The sequence below is a fragment of the Cnephaeus nilssonii genome, assembly GCF_951640355.1.
Source record: "Cnephaeus nilssonii genome assembly, chromosome: 15".
Lineage (NCBI taxonomy): Eukaryota > Metazoa > Chordata > Mammalia > Chiroptera > Vespertilionidae > Cnephaeus > Cnephaeus nilssonii.
The window spans coordinates 36,720,311-36,731,349 of NC_137086.1; positions in this window are offsets into that span (position 1 = coordinate 36,720,311).

Below are 11,039 nucleotides of genomic sequence, written 5' to 3' on the forward strand. Positions count from 1 at the left end.
ATGAATTCAGTAAAGTAGCAGGGTAAAAAATAAATATCCGGAAATCAGTTACATTTTTTAATGAGTTTTTAAAAAATTGATTTTTAGAGAGAGAGGGAGGGTGAGGGATAAAGAGAGAGGAATATTGATAAGATAGGAACATCATCAATCTGCTGCCTGCTGCATGGCCCCCACTGGGGATCAAGCCCGCAACACTGGCATGTGCCCCACCCAGGAATCGAACTGGCGACCTCTTGATTCCTGGGTCGACGCTCAACCACTGAGCCACAACGGCTGGGCTAAGTTACATTTTCATACACCAATAATAAGCTATCAGAAAGAGAAACTAAGAAAAAAAATCCATTTACAATTGCATAAAAAAAATACCTAGGAATAAATTTAACCAAGGATGTAAAAGACCTGTACTCAAAATTATAAGACACTGAAGATATTGAAGAAGATACAAATAAGTGAAGGTATATACTGTGTTCATGGATAGGAAGAATTAACATCATTAAAATGTCCATACTATCCAAAGCAATCTATAAATTCAACGCAATTCTTTTCAATATACTAATGGGTTTTTTTCACAGAACTAGAACAAATATTTTTAAAATTTATATGGAACCACAAAAGACCCTGAATAGCCACAGCAATACTGAGAAAGAATAACAAAGTTGTAGGAATCACACAAGGCCATAGGAATCAAAAGAGCATGATACTGGCATAAAAAACAGACATAAATCAATGGAGTAGAATAGAGTGCCCGTAAATAAACCCACATATTTATGACAAATAAGGCAAGAACATACAATAGGGTAAAGACAATCTATTCAATAAATTGTGTTGGGAAAATTGGACAGATACATACAATAAAATAAAACTAGACCATCTTCTTGTATCATACACAAAAATAAACTAAAAATGGATTGAAGACTTAAATGTAAGACTCAAAACTATAAAAATCTTAGAAGAAAACATCGTCAGTAAAATCTCGGACATTTCTTGTAGCAATATTTTTTCTGATATATCTCCTTGGGCAAGGGAAACAAAATTAAAAAATAAACAAATGGTACTACATCAAACTAAAAAGATTTTGCAGAGCAAGAAAAACAACAAAAAACTACCAACAAAATGATAAGACAACTCACTGAATCAGAGAACATATTCACCAATGATACATCCGATAAGGGGTTAATATCCAAAATTTATAAAGAACTTTTACAACTCAACACCAAGAAAACAAACAATCCAATTTAAAAATGGGCAAAGGACCTGAACAGACACTTCTCTAAAGAGGACATACAGATGGCCAATCGACATGAAAAGATGTTCAGTGTCACTAATCCTCAGCAAGATGCAAATTAAAATCACAATGAGATATCACCTCACACCTGTCAAAATGGCTTCTTCAACCTGCTGCCTTCCTTGTATTTTCTATCCAGGGGATCATTAAATGTGACATGAGCACCAGGTATAGAGAGATTGTGAACACAAATGGCGGGAGAAAAAAGTGATCCCTGCGAGAAGATGGCCTTATATATCCCAGAGCCAACAATCTGGAAATGTCAACAATTGTAGACAAATAAAAATATCTTCCCTAGGCCTACTCTCTTTAGCTAAATGATCAGGAAAGGGGCAACCTAGCAAGAAAAAACCTTCGAGGCACTAATTGCTCTATGCATTTCACATGTTTTCCTGTTTGGTAGTTGCTAGGATTCAGTTGTATTTAGACCCAAATACAACACTTACCTTTTTTTCCTTTTATAGTATTTTTAAAAATTGAGATATATCTCATAAACATAAAATTCACTATTTTAAAGTGCACACCAGCCCGGCTGGCATGGCTCAGTGGTTGAACATCGACCTATGAAACAGGAAGTCATATTCGATTCCCGGTCAGGGCACATGCCTGGGTTGCGAGCTCAATCCCCAGTAGGGGGTGTGCAGGAGGCAGTGGATCAATGATTCGCTCTCATTATTGATGTTTCTATCTCTCTCTCCTTCTCCCTTCCTCTCTGAAATCAATAAAAATATATTTTTTAAATAAAATAATAAATAAATAAAGAGCACACCAGTATATTCACCAGTTGCAACAATCACCACTATCTAATCCTGGAATATTTCCATCACCCCAGCAAAGAAACCCCATACCTATTAGCAGTTAGCCCCTATTCTCTCTTCCCTGCATCCTTGTAACCCTTAATGTTTCTACAGATTTGCCTATTCTGCCTATTCATATAAATGGAATTATACAATCTGTGATCTTTTGTGTCTGACTCCTTTCACTTAGCATGTTTTTAAAGTTCATTCATGTTGTTGAATGTAATAGTAGTACTTCATTCCTTTTTAGGGCTTATTAATATTCCATTGGGTGTATATTCAACATTTTGTTTATTCATTCATCTGTTGATTGACATTTAAGGTTTCTTTTTCTATCTTTTGGCTACTGTGAATAGTACTGCTATGAACATTTGTGTACAAGTTTTTATGAGAATACTAGAGGCCCGGTGCACAAATTCATGCATGGGTGGGGTCCCTTGGCCGGCCAGGGGGAGGGACCACTGGAGGTTGGCCAACCTGGGCCACAGGAGGTTGGCTGTGAGTACATTGACCACCAGGGGGCAGCTCCTGCATTGAGTGTCTCCACCCTGGTGGTCAGTGCGTGTCATAGCAACCGATTGGTTGTTCAGTCGCTTGGGCTTTTATATATATGGAATAGAGACCCGATGCATGAAATTCATGCAAGAGTAGGTCTTCCTTCTCCCCGGCTGCCAGCACCAGCTTCCCTCTGCCACCCAGGACTCGGGCTTCCCTCACAGCCCTGGCTTCATCTGGTAGGTCGTCCTGAAGGATGTCTGGCCTAATTAACATATTATGCTTTTATTATTATAGATATGTTTTCAGTTCTCTCAGATATATACCTAGGAATGAAATTGCTGGGCCATATAATAGCTCTTTAATTTTCTGAAGAACTGCCAAACCGTTTTCCAAAGAAATACTGGATAATCACTCCCCTTATTGCCCAGCATAGTAACTTGATTTTTTTTTTAAAGAAACAATTTAATCTGGCATTCTGACTGCCTTTCCCAGAAAGTGTGGGGTCTGGAATGGAGCAGAGCTGACCAATAGCTGCAGAAGTTGGAGCAAACGGGAAACAGAGACAGGATCGAGGGAAGAGGTTGGCTCAGCAACCAAAGAGACAGACCAGACAAGGCAACAGATACAGAGGGTTTGGCTATAGAGGCCCAAACCAAGTCTGAAGCAAAGGGGTCAGGAATGACAAGCAAGAACAAAAAGATACAGAAACTAGAAGGTGCTCCAGAAAGACTCTCCGAGACATTGATAAATACAGCCAAGACATCAGCAAGGGCTGTGGCTTCCTTTATGGATCTGGAATGATGTATTGGGGTATCCATTTTGGATGCTACTTCTAAGACCTTTGCTCAAGGTGGGATGATGAGGGAGTTTCCCTAAATTTGTTCAGTACAGTATTTCTCAGACTTTAGCTTGAGTCAGTCACCTGGAAGGCTTATTAAAACACAAATTGCTGGGTCCCATTCCCCACATTTATGAATCAGTAGGTTTGTGTTGGGACCCATTAATTTGCATTTCTAACAAATTCCCCAGTGATGCTTATGCTGCTGGTCCCGGGGCCATACTTTGAGAACCTCTGCCTTTGTGAATGGCTTTGTCCCATTGGAAAGCATTTTGAAGAAGGGAGGAGGTGGTTCCCTCTATCACCCTTTTAGGACCTACCCTTAACAGTGAATTTAGCACTAAAGTTTCCCATGGCTACTTTCCTTATTTTGTATGACCTGTATAGTCATCTTACTTGGCTTTTGGGGAGATAACTGGAATGCAGGGAAACGGGTCTAAATATAACTGATGCAGCTGTAAGTAAAAATAGGAGGAAGTGAAGTGAGAAGGATCCTGAATTGATGCTTTTATTTCTCATGCTGACCTTTAGCCAGTCTGAGGGTTTCCTGGAGGTCCTTCTTGGTAACCATCAAACAGTTTTCGTAGCAACTGAGCAGCTGCTAGAGTTTCCCTCGTGCTAGAGGGTGAGAGAAGGGGACAGGTTCCTTTCCATAGTTCTCATGCATTGAGAGGTACAGTGCAGTGGGGTTGAAAAACTCTATGGTGGAAAGATAAATTATTACAATTATAGTATTGTTGGTAAGGTTGTGAAGCAACATTAAATACTTTTCAAATGTCTTGCTAAGCGGGATGAAAGATGAAGTGTGGGGAACTTGGAGCAGCCCAGTGGACTTAAACTTACAGGTCTGTGGAAATCTCCCTCAAATATCAGGAGGTAAACTTTGGACCATCATCAGATAAGAACAACACTCATGAGGGAGCAGAATAACCATATGGATCCTGGGTCCCTTTTGACCGTGTGTAGCAGAGCCACCCGTTCAACCTGGACGGCTCACCCTTCTAAATGCTGAGAGAGACAATAAAACTTTTTATTAAGCCACTGTAATTTTGAGTCTCTTATTTATAACTACTTAGTCTATGAGGGATATGTTATAAATATATGCCATTATATATTTGGGGATAGAAGAACAAGAGATCATGAAAATAAAGGTGCTAAGCTAGAGGAAGGAGAAATCACTTTGGGCTAGAAATGTCAGAGAAGGCTTCTTGTTTCAGTCAGGGTTCTCCAGAGACACAGAACCTACTGTATACATATATAAAATGTGTGTAACATATGTTATAAATATACAAAGTCAGAGATTTCTTCTAAGGAACTGGCTCATGCGATGTGGGGGCTGACAAGTCTAAAATATACACAGGGCAGACTGGCAGGATGGCAACTCAGGCAGGACTTAATGTTGCAGGACTGAGGCAGAATTTCTTCTCCGCTAAACCTGTTGCTACTCTTAAGGCCTTCAAGAGATTACATGAGGCATACCCACATTATCCTTAAAGTCAATTGATCGTAGATATTAATCACAAAATTAATCTACAAAATAGCTTCACGGCAACATCTAGATTAATTAGTACTTGATAAATAACTCAGAACTATTGCCTTGCCAAGTTGACATGCAAAAGTAACCACCACAGCTTCTTGCAGGAGCCTTAAAGAATGGGTAAGATTTCTATGAACACATGGTTTACATCAGGCTGATTTTCACAGGTTTATTATCTGGCCATGCGTTACTAAGCCTTAGCTTCATATGAAGACAGAGATTTATAAATCCATAGTCTGGCCCAATCAGTGAGTTAAATGTCGCAATTCTGAGGGATGGTTTATTCAGATAATGCAATATTGAATTGAGCAAGAGGCCAAAGGTTCTATACATGGATACTGGCATGACATTTTCAGAGCTGCTTCTGTCAAGTTCTGGCAAGAACAGAACATTAGCCAGTGGAAGTTCCTCCAACACACACACACACACACACACACACACACACACACACACACACACAGTCCAGTTAACTTTGGAGCTTTGTTGTACATGGCATCCACCAACTTGGATGGCATACCCTCTGGGTGAAAGTGGGTCCCAAGATTTGTGCAATTCAGATGGCTCTCTTGCCTGCCTCAAATTCTCCACCATCTGCTGAAATTGATCAGCACTGGAGCTTCATTTCCTATTAAAATGTTTTAGACTTTCTGAGAAAAAGGTTTTGATAGCAAGAAAGGATAGACTGCAGGTACCTGAGGATGAAAGGATTCAGAAGTGCATTGAAGTTGGCTGAAGGTAAACTGCCAAATTTACTCCAAGCTAAACTACTGGTAGTACCCGGTTGATAATTTAAGGGCAATTCAGTGTGGACTATAGATTTTGGTCCATTTGTTCTCAGCCAAAACGTAGAGTACAACCTGGCTGGCGTGCCTCAGTGGTTGAGCATCGACCTATGAACCAGGAGGCCATGTTTTGATTACCAGTCAGGTTGTGGCCTTGATCCACACTGTGGGGCGTGCAGGAGGCAGCCAATCAATGATTCTCTCTCATCATTGATATCTCTATCTCTCCCTCTCCCTTTCTCTCTGAAATTATATATATATATATATATACACACACACACACACACACACACACACACACACACACACACACACACACACAGTATGCCAAGTACACTGGTAGATATAATCCCTGATAAGGGAGTTTGAATGGCCCTTAAAAGAGTAACTGCTACAGATCCACACTCTTCCTCATCCTCTATAAAGTAAAAAATTTAGATAATTTGACAAAAAAAATAAAACAATTGTTTTAAGACACTGGAGGTAATAGGCAATGTAGTACTATATCCAAGAGAATGAATTAAAAAGATAAACCCTACCATTGCCCTGTATTTACTCCTGAAAGTAATTTCTCGGCAGTGGCTCAGTAGGGTGAACTCCCTCTTCACTATTAATCATCCCTGTCTTGCTGAGTTGAGCAGACAGGGATCATTAATAGTGGAGAGGAGGGAGTTTTGCAGAGAAACAGATCCAGAGACCTTCATAAATGTCCTTTTAAGACATTGACTATCAATCTGTACATACAAAGAATGAAATTCCCTGAGGCTGGACAAAGAACTGAGAAAAAATAATTACTGGGAAACTGTAAACCCAATAGTTCCCAAAATTCATACAGCATTGAGACTAAATCAGGTTCCCACCAACCAGATTGGAAATACCTTGCTGAATATGTGAGGAGTTCAGTAGAGACCTCAGATAGGTCAAATCCTTATAGTGGGGCTAAACTAGACCTATACACAATAAGGCTATGCTAGACATGTCCTCAGAAAACCTTCACAGCAAGTCTGGAAAAGATCAAGGTAATCTGCAAATAACTTCCTGCCAGAACAAAATCAAACTCTCTTTACAGGAATAAAACAATATCCAGCAATTCAGTAATGTGAAATGTCCAATAAAAATTATTAGCCATTCAATGACAGGAAAGTGTGACCCATAACCCAGAGAAAAATTGGTTGATTCAAAACAGACCCAGAAATGAAGGATGATGGAGTTAGTAGATAAGAACTTTAAAAGAACTATCAGAAATAATATAACTATGCTCATTGTTCTCTATGGGTCTGAATAGTGTTCTGCATCTCCATTGCCCTAAGTAGAGCAATTGCTTCACATTATAACTCTGATTATGGCACTTGGTTAAAAAAAATAAACTGTGTATTTTAAATGGCTTGGATAGAGTTGCTTCGTATACACCCTGTACTAGTGTAAGGAGAGTGACCAAGCTCCAGATGATCTCTGCCCTGGCTAATCCCTATCCAACGTCAAAATGCACTCCTGGAAAAAGTCTGAGTGGGTGGTCTAAGGAAGTTGTTCTGGGAATGTGTCAGCTGTTTTGCAGCCAAGTACTTTTCTGCTCCATTTCTGTGGTGGGGTAATCAGCCCTGTGTACTGACTATGCAGAAAGGTCACTTGGATCCAGTAGTGAGAGAAAGTAGCTTCATAGGACAGACAGTAGAGAATACAAAAGAAGAAGTCATTCAAAACAGAATTGAGTATTTTAATCAAAAGAAGTCCTTAAAAATGATGCTTATCCTTGTTTATTATTAAATTGAGACACTGGAAATACATGTAGCCTAGTAGTTCCCAAAGTCAAGGGTTATCTACACTTCCTTTACATGCCCAAATACCAACAATTTGCACCCCCACCCCATTGTGTGCAATGGCAGGAAGTCCAGTTGTTTATTGAGTTCTCTGATATGAGTGTTTCTGGAAACCCCTGGGAAAAGCTGACAAATTCTGTACACTCTAACTGCTTTTTGTTAATTATTTCAACCAGCCGGCTTGCTCTGGCATACTGCTTCCCTCTCTTCAGACCACCTCTCACTACAATGTTTTTTAATCCTCACCTGAGGATAAGTTCAGAGAGGGGAATAGAAAAGGGAGGGAGGGATGGAGAGAATAAGGAAGAGAGAGAGAGAGAGAGAGAGAGAGAAGACAGAGAAAGAAACATTGATTGGCTGCCTGCTGCACATGCTCCGATCAGGAATCAAACCCACCAATTTGGTGTACAGGATGACACTCCAACCAACTGAGCCACCCAGCCAGGACGACTATAAACGTTTTAAAGGACAGGGCCACATTTATTTGTTTATGACTGTTTTCCCAACACCAACATGGCAAAGAGTAGGACTTAATACATACTTGTTGAGATAATGACAGAATGAACATATTTACTGGCTGTATTAATATATATATATACTAGAAGCCCAGTGCATGATTTAATCATGCACGTGTAAGCTGTCTGTCCGCTGGTCGGCAGCTCCGAAGTCCCTGGGCCCCTAGGGCGAGGCGGGGCAGGGGCGTGGTCCTCCTGCGGCTGGAGCCCAGGCCCCAGGCCGGGGTCTTGCCTTTGCCTCCCGCCCAGGAAGGCTGGGGCCGCCGCCACGTGCTCCTGCGGCCCAACTGCCGCCAGACTCCTCCCCGCGGAGCCGCGCCGCCCGCCCACCGGCCCGCCGCCTCCAAACCTCCAAACCTCCAAAACACCCCAGAGGCCTGTCTGTGCCGCAGCACAGCCATGGCGCAGACACTGAGCTCACGTCGCCGCTGGCAACGCGAGCTCAGCGTCCTGCCGGCCCAATCACCACCCCAGCCACCCCGAGTCCCGCCCCCTGTGTCTCCTGCTGGCCCAATCGTGGGCGTAGCGGAGTGATGGTAATTTAAATATTACCTTTTTACTATGTAAGATATACACACACACACACACACACACAAAGGCTAATATGCTGTGTCCGAATGTTAACTGGTAGCTATGATGCGCACTGACCACCAAGGGGCAGATGCTCAATGCACAGGCATGGAAACATGGAACAGACTGATGAATCTCTGAGGGAAGGGGAAATGGGGGATGATGGAAAGAGATTAACCAAAGATCTTATATGCATACTAGAGGCCCTTGGCCTGGCCTGCAGGGATCGGGCTGAAACCAGCAGTCCAACATCCCCCCCAAGGGATTCCGGATTGTGAGAGGGTGCAGGCCAGGCCAAGGGACCCCACCAGTGCATGAATCCGTGCACTGGGCCACTAGTGTTTAAATAAAACAAAAGGATATTTCTGTTATCTTTTGTGATATATATTGCGTGAATCATCTTTAAAACACACACACACACACACACACACACACACATTTTCTTTCTGTTACAACTTTCTGTTGTCAAACCTAAATACTTACTCAAATGCAAGATGCCATGACAATAAATACCTACACACTGATGCTGTGTTTTGAAGAATCTATGAAACAAACAAAATAGTAGAAGTAATAGAAGCCAAGTACTTTACAGGTCTAATGAATACTACAGACAGTGGATGCTGTTGGAGAGCAGTCACCAGGGCTCTCCCAATGATTGCTGTGTCTTGACAAATCAATAGGACCGTGATGAATGGGAGTTGGTAGCCAGACAAAGACTTGAATATACTAGTAAGGGTGTATATTTTGTGCTCAGGAATCCATAATCAAAGAGTTGGCAAGAGAAGAGGGTGCCCACAGGGAGAACTTGCAAACAAGGCAGGAGGGGAAGCATAAAATCTTAAAATGATGGAGTTGCAGTGAGCTCTGTGGTCACACAATCGAATCTTTCCCAGTAAATATGGGGAAACTGAGGCATAAAGAGGACAAGTGACTTGCCCTTTGTGCCACAAGTCAATAGCTGAGAATGAAGAATCAGTACAAAGAGCATATATTTTAGTGTTAAATAGCTGGATTTGAAACCCAGCTCTGCCACCTGGCAAACTGACCTTAGGCAAATAACTACTTCACCGAACTTTAGTTTCGTCATCTGTAAAGTGGTAATCATAGCTCATACCACTTAAGGGTTTTTCTGAAGATTAAATTAAATAGTGCTAGGTTTGCCACATGGTCTTTATATGTATGCATCTATGTATGTATGCTTATGTATATACAGGATATATATTTATTCATATTCTGATAGGAAATACAAGATGTCTGGATCAGAGAACAGACATTTATTACCTACAGAGCTTAGCACTGGTTTCCTAAACCACAATCCCCACAGGGCAACATGGTAAAAGCCTAATGTAACAATATTTGTGCAACAGGGTTGCACCACAGGAAAAGAAATCCCAAATTATGAGACTTGGAGCTTATATAAGGCTGTTGATATGTATAAGATGGATGATAGCTAGATAGGTAGTTAGAAAGAAGATAGATAGATAGATGATAGATAGATAGATAGATAGATAGATAGATAGATAGATAGATAATAGATAGATAGATAGATAGATAGATGATAGATAGATAGATAATAGATAGATAGATAGATAGATAGATAGATAGATAGATGATAGATAGATAGATGATAGATAGATAGATAGATAGATAGATAGATAGATAGATAGATAATAGATAGATAGATAGATAGATAGATAGATAGATAGATAGATAATAGATAGATAGATAGATAATAGATAGATAGATGATAGATAGATAGATAGATAATAGATAGATAGATGATAGATAGATAGATAGATAGATAGATAGATAGATAGATAGATAGATAATAGATAGATGATAGATAGATAGATAGATAGATAGATAGATAGATAGATAGATAGACAGATAGATAGATTATCTTTACTCTGTAATGTAAGCAAATGTCTCCAGGAGAGAGGGGCAAGTGGCTCCTGGAAAATAAGTCTTTAAATCTTTCCAGAGCAATATTCTATCTCTAATTTCGTAAGCACATTTGCCATTAAATCGTTCTTTAACCAAGTTTGCCAGTCCTCTTTGTTTAGAAGGCCCAGGTGGTACAGAAGTGTGAAAATATTCATGGAGAATTGTATCCCAACAGTAGGTATCCAAAAAATGTATGCAAATGAGATCAAGGTTGGTTGGGTTGGTTCCTTTTGAGGGCTGTAAGGGGAGGATCTGTTCCATGATTTTCTGGGAGCTTCTATTACTTTGCTGGCCATCTTTGGCTTTCCTAGGCTTGTGGGTGCATCGCCCTGATCTCTGCCTTTATATGGCATTCTTCTTGTATCTCTTCATATAACCTTCCCTCTTTGTATGTCTGTCTCCAAATCTCCCCTTTTTATAATAACACCAGTCATATTAAATTAGGGGCCCACCCCA